Genomic DNA, 9,459 nt, shown 5'->3' on the forward strand with positions numbered 1-9,459 from the left:
TCAGTCGTAATACACTTAATCTGTGATCAACAGGTGTATCAACAATATTTGCAATGTAAGTTGTTTTGACATTGATTTTTGAGTGCATAGAGGTATAGCAAAGGATTAATAAAACCCTAGCCAAACACGTGCACGATTTGAGTATGTTACAGAACAATGACAGAATCAATGATACAAAATGATATAAAAGTGAAATGGAACAGATAACAATAAGTCATTTCACCATCGAAATTTTCAGCATGGTCAGAATTATCTATTTCGTTTATGCAGTCCTCCTGGTCGGACTACTGCAGAGTCGTTTTGCAAGAAGTGAAATTTTGAATGGAAATGCTGAAAATGCTGGTGATGCTTTGTCTCTAAAAAAACGAAGTGAAATTTTGTATGAAAATAATTTGTCTAAGGCTGGAGTTGCTGGAGGTGCTGCTGATGATTTATCTCTCGAAAAACGTTCTCCACAACGACCTAAGAAGGGAAAGGCATATAAAGGGAAAGGAAATAAGGAGTATGGAAAATAATGATTGTGGCAAAACGGATTCATAAGCCTTCTGAAACATAATTTAGTTTTCTGAAAATCTTTAAAAGGTAACGTATCCACTGAATCATATTATGGCATCATGTTTTAATTTACAGAGTAGATTCAAAACTTATATAAATAAGTACGCAGAGATTTTTGTTTTCCATTCCTAATCATTTTGTTTCGCATTTTACATAATTTCAGGCCACTGTAGAATGTTTTCTTCGATTTCTAAAATAAATATACTACGCAAAAGTTTCAGAAAAAAATAAACCAAGAATCTGTTGTAATAAAACTGTAATGCATCTTTAAATTTCACTGATTGATTATAAAAATCTCTTTCGATAGCCTCCAAGAAACTTTTGTTGCTGCGAATAAATATTCTTCCAAGTAATTAGAATCTCATCTTGGAAAATGTGGGCTTTAAACAGCATCATTAATGCTTGTGATATACATTGTGATATACATTGTGATAGAATCATATATATGAAGCTAACTTTCTTCCTACACCTAGCTCCCTGGATCTTACAAATATATTTGTAAATCATAGATATATTTGTTAAGGGCTTGACTGTCATCTGATGAGTAGTTAACCAATTTATATCTCTTTATTTTTTAATGTGAAATATCTACATATGCTCATATATAGTGATAGACCTCGGAGAATTTTTATCGAAAGACCGATATATACTTAATTAGAAATGGAGATATAGAAAAAGCATACCTTTAATATTAAGCCCTCTATAAATAGTAGCTAATAATACAGACCACTCTCCAAATTTTCCCGGGAATATTCTGTGTGCATATATATATATATATATATGTGTGTGTGTGTGTGTGTGTGTGTGTGTGTGTGTGTGTGTGTGGATAAAAATGTAGGTGGCATATGAGTGGGAATATTTTAATAAAAAAGAAGTTTGAAAACGACACTATATACGATAAATTTTAATTTTCTCGGAGATATCTTACATGTTTCGGTTCTTGAAAAAACGAACCTTATCAAAAATACATATTTTTTTTAAAATGTAATTGAAAGAAAAGCTCATAATTGTTTCTTACTGGTGTCAACAGAGTCCACGTCGAAACGTTTTATGTGTGGGGACATAATGGCTGTCTTGTGTGTTGACTTGAATCGTTGGCTGTAGTAATAGTAGTAGTAGTAGTAGTAGTAGTAGTGACCGTGTTGGTAGTGGTGAACGAGAGTGACCGTTGTCCGTTATAGCAGCAGTAGTTAATTGGCTGTAGTAGCAGAGAAAGCAGCGGCAGCACCAGCAGCACCAGCAGCAGCAGCAGCAGCAGCAGCAGCAGCAGCAGCAGCAGTAGTAGTAGTAGTAGTAGTAGTAGTAGTAGTAGTAGTAGTAGTTGTAGCAGGGACCGTTGTTTGCAGTAGTAGTAGTTATCGTGGCTGTGGTGGTGGAGTTGTAGAATTCTTTTTTTCCTTTTTTGGATAACCAATATATGGCCCAGGGTGTTTAAACTTGGTCCGAATTTTCTAATAAAATGAAGCTCTTTGTTTTGACGTTGGGGGAAGGTTGCGTTGTCATTGAATTTGTAAAGTGGGAAGGTTGTGAACTTTGGATTTTTATTCGATGTACGTTTATCTATGTGGCCGCTGACAGGTATTTTCCTGTATTCAGGATTCCTAATTAGGGATTTATATACTGCCATCCTTTTTCGTAGGCTATTTGTTGCATGGCCTATATATTGCCTATTGCATCCTGCGCTTGTTATCACATAAATTAAGTTTTCCGATGCACAGGTGAAGTTTGTTCTGATAGTGAAATGATGGCCTTATTCTAATGTGTATTCCGAACCTTCTACTAAGACGATACAAATCCCGCAGTTGGGCTTTCCACACTTTTTAACTGTTGGTTTTGTGGTTGTTATTAGGTGCAATTTAGCCTGGGTTAAAATCTTCTTTAAGGATTTTGGTTGCCGTTTACTTTTTATGATGGTGTACGTTTGGAGGATTCGGTTCATCTTTGGGTCTCCCTTGAGTAGGGCTGTGCTTTGGAGTATGATGTTGAAGGCCTCGTTGTTAAGTGGGTTGTGTGTAGAGATGTAGGGTAGGGTTTTTAATTTTTCCTCTTCTTTTGGTTTTGGTTGTCTCAGGTCTTCTTTATTCAATTTAAGTGCTCGTTAGATTGTATTGACTATTAGGGGTTGTGGATAATTCCTATTTATGCGTGTAGCTCTGAGTTCCTGGAGACGTGTGTGTCGGGTTTTTGTGTCTGATACTATGGTGCAAATCCTTTTGGCTAAACAGAAAGTGATGCTCATTCATGTGTGTCAAATGGTAGGTACTGCTTTGAGTCTGTCGGTTTATAATAGATATCCATCTCTATTTTGTTGCCGACTTTCTTAAAGAGGATATCTAAAAACGGTAGTTTTTCCTGGTTATGTTCTATCGTGAATTGGATGTTTTCATTAATTTCAATTACCAGTATTTTAAATTCCTCAAGTTTTTCTATACTTTCATCCCAAAAGATGATGCAGTCGTCGAGATATCTTTTCCAGTTGTTCTGGATATAGGTGGAGAAAGAGTTTCCATGTTTTTCGAGTGTTTTCTGGTAAAGTATTATTTCGAGGTAGCCCATTACTAGGTTAGCAAAAGAAGGTGCAGTACGTGTACCCATAACTGTTCCCGACCTTTGTCTGTAGTAGTCATTATTAAATATAAAGTTTTGTAAGAAAAATCTTAGTCCTTCTATTACGAGTTCTTTATTTATGCGAGTTGTAAGTTCAAAGGAGTAGTTGTTTAGCCAGAAAGTGATGGCTTCTATTCCTAATGTCTAGGGGATGTTTCAGTAAAGGTTAACTACGTCGAAGGATACTAGTAGCGCTTTCTCACTGACAGTTTTTGGGGGGTGGTTAAGCATGTCTATATCGTCTCTTATGTAGCTTTTGGTGTGCTTAAGGGAAGGTTTTAGAAGTGTGTCTAAGAAGTTGCTGAGGCGATGAGTTTCGCATACTGGGCCTGCTATTATCGGTCTAAGTTTTAGATCATTCGGTGAGGGGATTTTGATGATTATGTCAGTAGCTTTTTTACATGCTTCACTAATTATTTTGCTTTTGTGGACTTTAGGGATACCGTAGAATAAACTTGATTTGCACTTGAAGCTGGTGATGTAATCGTACTCCTTGTCTGTGAGTCCTTCTTGGTATGCGTTGATTAATGTCCTGAGGTTATTCACTATTTTTGATTGATTATAATGTTTTGATTGATTTTAGATTTTTGATTGATTTTAGATCATTCGGTGAGGGGATTTTGATGATTATGTCAGTAGCTTATTTACATGCTTCACTAATCATTTTGCTTATGTGAACTTTAGGGATACCGTAGAATAAACTTGAATAAATATGTTGGGCCCTTTCGTAGTATGTCTCATCTCCTAATAAGGATAGTACTAAATTTTTATAATCGTTTGTGTTCATTAGAACTACCTTGTTTCCCTTATCTGCCTCCTTGATCCTTATGGTTTTATCTTCTCTTAGTTTGATGAGGTCGTTCCATTCTCTTTTGTTGAAGTTTGGTCTATATTTTTGCCTGTTTGCGTGTTGAAAAGGGAAATTGGTTACGTGGTCACAAAAGTCGTCTAAGGCTTTATTCTTTCCCTTGATAGGGGTGTATATATATATATATATATATATATATATATATATATATATATATATATATATATATGTATGTATATATATATATATGTATGTGTGTGGAGAGAGAGAGAGAGAGAGAGAGGTAGACAGACAGGCAGAAAGACAGATAGATAGACAGACAGAGATATCTTCTGAATATATACATACATGTATATAGATATGCAGGTATGCATGCGTGCTACATATGTATATATATATATATATATATATATATATATATATATATATATATATATATATAATTAACCATAACCACGTTCTCAAAGTTGGTATATTCGATGCAGAAACCATTTTCTGCGGAGATATTTTCGGATTTAGCGGGCAAAAACGAAGACTTTTGAATCTTACCATAAATAGAATTAACAGAACCGTGTACACGTGCTCCATTCGTGGGGAACAACTAGTATACGATTCTGAGAATTATATTTATTTAGCGGTCTGTACTGATGAGAAACAGATATTTTCGGTAAGAAAATGTTAATTTCGAAATTAGTTTACAGATAACTGTATATATTTATGTAATTTTCACTTGTCTTACCCGTATACGCTTTTGTTACTTCGCTAAATTTCCTTTGAGAACAATTCGGTCTTAGTAGACACATTATATGTGATCTTCTTCTAGCACATTAACAGTCTGCCTAGTGGTCTCCTTTATATATGTGTGTGTGTGTGTGTGTGTGTGTGTGTGTGTGTGTGTGTGTGTGTGTGTGTGTGTGTGTGTGTGTGTGTGTGTGTGTGTGTGTGCGTGTGTGTGTGTGTGTGCGTGTGTGTGTAGGTATGCATGCATGCTACATATATATATATATATATAAATATATATATATATATATCTGATTTGTTATCGAGGCAGTATCTTACGTATTCCAGTGTTCCAATAATTACAGGTATAAACCTGAAATTGTAATCTGGATAGAGTAGCCGTAGATTCCCTAATAGTTAGGCGTAGGTATTTTTTTTCACTGATTTCTTTGCTTTATGTTAACTTCTCCAGAGTAGCTACTTTTCACAATTGTACACAGTTTCTCAATCCCAAATTACTATGTCAGGTCTGTTATGTTTACATTTTATTAAGGACATTCCACCAGTACTCCTTTTTTATTATACACAATACTGTCGGTTTTTATTTCATTGGACTCGGGGTTATCCTTCTAACGGATTTCATTATCCAGTACCCGAGCTACAGCATCATGTCTCATTCGTAGATAATATCGTGATGACATTTCCGTACCACTGGTATCTTCATAACTCCACGAAGTTTGCATCGTTTGTCACATTTTGCTGTTTTTCCTGCACGTCTGTCCCTTTTGTGCATCAGGTATTTGGCTGATATTTCTTGTTCCTGGATTGCAAATGCATACCATTTTAAGCAGGAGTTAGTAAACCGGTTGTTGGTCCATGATAGTCTTCTTTGTTTATCAATGTTACTATCATCCCGGAGCTTTTTACTAACGTGTATGTATGTATGTATGTATTAAAGATGGCGGCGGCTTGCTGAAACCTGGAAATTATGCTCCTTGGAAAATCTTGAAAAACTGCAATTGGATCGAATTTATATGAAACTAATTTAGCTTTCCACTGGCTATATTACTATCAGAGTTCTAATTAAGAAAATACTTCGATTTTTTTACGCAGTTATAAGCAGTTTTCAGCCGTGAGAAATATATATGTATTTTTTCTTTTAATTGTTTCAGTCATTAGACTGCGGTCATGCTGGGGCACCACCTTCAGGAATTTTTAAAGGAATTAATCGATCCTAGTACTTATTTTTAAAGCTGGGTACTTATTCTATAGATCGCTTTTGCCGAACTGCTAGGTTACAGGGAAGTAACTACACGAAAACCAGTTATCAAACGGTGTGGGCAAAATACAGACACAAAGACACACACAGATATTTACACACACACACACACACACACACATATATATATATATATATACATATATATATATGTGTATATATATATATATATATATATATATATATATATATATATATATATATATATATATATATATATATACAGTGTGACCCAAAAATCACTGAGAGGTTGCAATTTTTGATAATTTTTTTTATCTTTTGAAGATTTGGTTTTCTTTTTCAGGGATTTTATGGACTAGGTCCTGAAAATTAATTGTCGAAAAATATGAAACTGCTCAACGCACTCAAGTGGTGGAAATGTTCTATCAAAATCAGGAGTCAGTTATTTAAACCCAGAGAGCATATCGTCAGCACTTTCAAGTTAGAGATGCCTCAAGTGAAAACACAGTTAGGAACCTAGTTCGTTGTTTTGAAAAACAAGCAAGTTATCTCCCACGGCATGGGAGGCTTCGGACTATCAGAACCGATGAGGTAAGGGAACGAATGCAAGATATTGTCGAACAGAATACAGTCATGTCGACACGATGGTGGTGCAGACAGCTTGAGATTTCACGAACTTTGCTGCAAAGAGTTCTCAGCAGATTTAATCTTTTTCCATACAAGGTACAGTTGGTTCAGTTGTTGAAAGCCCAGGCTGCAATACGCGGGTAGAATCCAGGAATTGGCAGCAGAGCAGCACACCAAAGAGAATTGCACTCCATCAAGTATACAGTATAATGTGCAATTATGGCGGATGACATAATCAGAACTTATTTCTTTAAGGACGATGACGGGATAGCTGTCACTGTGACTGGTGAACGGTACAGGTCCATTCAAAATAGATCCGATATGTGGTTCCAGACGGGGCCACTGCTCATACCGCAAGAAAAACAATACAGTTACTGAGGCAATGTTTAGGAGAAAGAATCATTTCTCGCTACGACGATATCAACTGGCTATCGCGTTTCTCAGATTTGACCAGCCCTCACTTCTTCTTCTGGGGGTATCTAAAGGAGAAGATTTATGTCAACAAACTAGAAAACCTGGAGCAATTGAAGAAGAACGTAACAAGGGAAATCAGGGAACTGGACACTTAAACATTTACAGCTGTCATGGAACATATATTCGAAAGGGCACGGATGTGTGAAGCTGAAAATGGACGCCATTTAAAAGATGTCATTTTTCATACATAATGCAGGGTTGTGATGAAAAAGAACAAGTGTAAACTACTCTACATTATCTCCATTACTTCGAAGTAAAATTTCATACAATTATTAGTTAAAGTAAAGCAGTTATTAAAAGTTAAAACCCTCAGTGACTTTCGGGCCACCCACGTATATGTGTGTGTGTGTGTGTGTAAGAGTAAGTTTGGAGGGATATGTTAACCGGGTGGATACCGTATTAACTCTCAGTTAGGTTCCAGTTAACAGCTCACCACAACAATTAGTCTTTAACATCTGTTATATATATATATATATATATATATATATATATATATATATATATATATATATATATATATATATATACATATATACATGTATATATGTGTGTGTGTTTGTGTGTGTACGTGTGCATACACGTGTGTGCGTGAAAGAGAGAGGGACAGAGGAAAGAGAGCGAGAGAGAGAGTAAATTATGTGTATGTATGTGTATATGTATGAGTGTACATGCACATATATACGCACATAAATATATACATACACGAACCAAATCACTCATACTCGCAAAAATATACACACTTTCACTCACACACCCAGACAAATACGCACACACACAAAGCCCACACCAACACACATATAGAGGTCAAAAGTGTTGGATCAGGTGTGAGGGAGATAAAAACATTACCTATTTTATTGCTCTTGTTTTTCTTCTTTTTCAGAATATTTCAACACCGAAGGACTGAAGCCTCTATCCAGCATATGTTTTAAATAAACTATGAAAGCACATCTTATTTGTTTGTATTTATTTCTGAGGTCAACCATTGTAGATTTATGTAGATTTATGGAGCAGAGATTTGTAATATTTCCAAAGATATATTATGGTTATAAGATATTTTCAACATCATAGAAACTCACATTCTGGTTATTGTTTCAACTCGTTTACGTAATACAACGTATGTTCAGGAAATAAGTAGAAGCGTCATAGAACTGTCTAAAATGTAATAAATTGATTTTGTCAAGGGGAAAAGGAACCGTCTAGCTTTTTGGACAGAACCCTTCATCGGAAACGGTCTCTCCGATGGTGCCGAATAAATAGATTGGGCATACTCCCTATTTATTCATTCAGGAACATCAAGAAAACACCATTTTCCTTTGAAGTGTACTGGATTTATCATTTTTTTCTCACCTGAATCCAATCATCACGAATTTTGTACTATGTTCACTTACCAATTCCTGAGGTAATCTAGCACTTCTTTTCCTCTGTCCCACGGTGTCATATATTATTTGGATCTGAAGTTAAAAATGAAACATTCTGTTTAGTAAAAAGAATAAAAATTACTTGTCAGCGTATAATTTGATGAACAAATCTTAAAATATGAATATATTGCCTATCATGAGGAACAGAGACAACCATTACAAGATCAATATCTTGTTCTTTTATTTAGATATGATTTTCTATGGAAACTATAGTTAAATGAGGTGAAAACCAGGGACTGAAAATCTTTATGTATTTTCAAACTACGTTGAACGAATCTTGAGACATTACAGAGAACAAAGACAGTGTCATTACACACATCAAAGCAACATAGTATTACATATAGTATTACAGGAACCTTTTCGCATCTTCACAACGCAAATACTAATATCTATAGGCTGTTCTAGATGTCTCTAGATCTAAGAATGCCTTTGACATTTGATCCTACTATATTCTACAAACAACAGCTATACTTATATAACAGTACTGTGACGGTGAAGTTGCTGGTTACACAGACATTCTAGATAAGTGTTTCACAGCCATTTACAGCTCAGCCCCTCCTTTCACTGGATGGTCTTCTACATGGGTCCTCTCTTTATGATTTAGCAACAAAATGAACATCGAAATTTATTATTTTAATCAAATGGAAGTAATTTTTTTCATATGTTATCCCATATAGCATGTGCCCCCATATAGATATGAAATGCGAAATTTAATATTGGTCATTGGTGTCTCTGATAACTCAATGTTATTTCTATTCTTATTCTACTTCTGGCAAAAAATCGTTAACATGTGTAAAATATATGTATTGAACCTGATTAACATACGGAAAATCCTGACCTTTCTAAATACCCAGTAATAACATAGCGCCTCTTTCATAAATACCGTTGATCGTGAGTTTACAACACTTCCAGGTGTAAGGGTGTTTCCACATAAAATTAAAACCTACAAATCAGGACTATATCCCAAAAAAACTTCTTGTAGAATGCCATATATCTTTCGCCACTTTCTA

The 9,459-nt window shown here is 35.2% G+C and overlaps 1 long non-coding RNA gene across 1 annotated transcript; it reads left to right on the forward strand.

The window, feature by feature from the left end:
* The first annotated feature begins 211 nt into the window (after positions 1 to 211).
* Positions 212 to 7,978, forward strand: LOC106884477 (uncharacterized). Its single transcript, XR_001411247.3, has 2 exons — positions 212 to 582; positions 7,912 to 7,978. It is a non-coding gene; the product is annotated as an uncharacterized LOC106884477 (long non-coding RNA).
* The last annotated feature ends 1,481 nt before the right edge of the window (positions 7,979 to 9,459 follow it).

This window comes from Octopus bimaculoides, chromosome 2 (genome assembly GCF_046866305.1).
Source record: "Octopus bimaculoides isolate indiv1 chromosome 2, ASM4686630v1, whole genome shotgun sequence".
Taxonomy (NCBI): domain Eukaryota; kingdom Metazoa; phylum Mollusca; class Cephalopoda; order Octopoda; family Octopodidae; genus Octopus; species Octopus bimaculoides.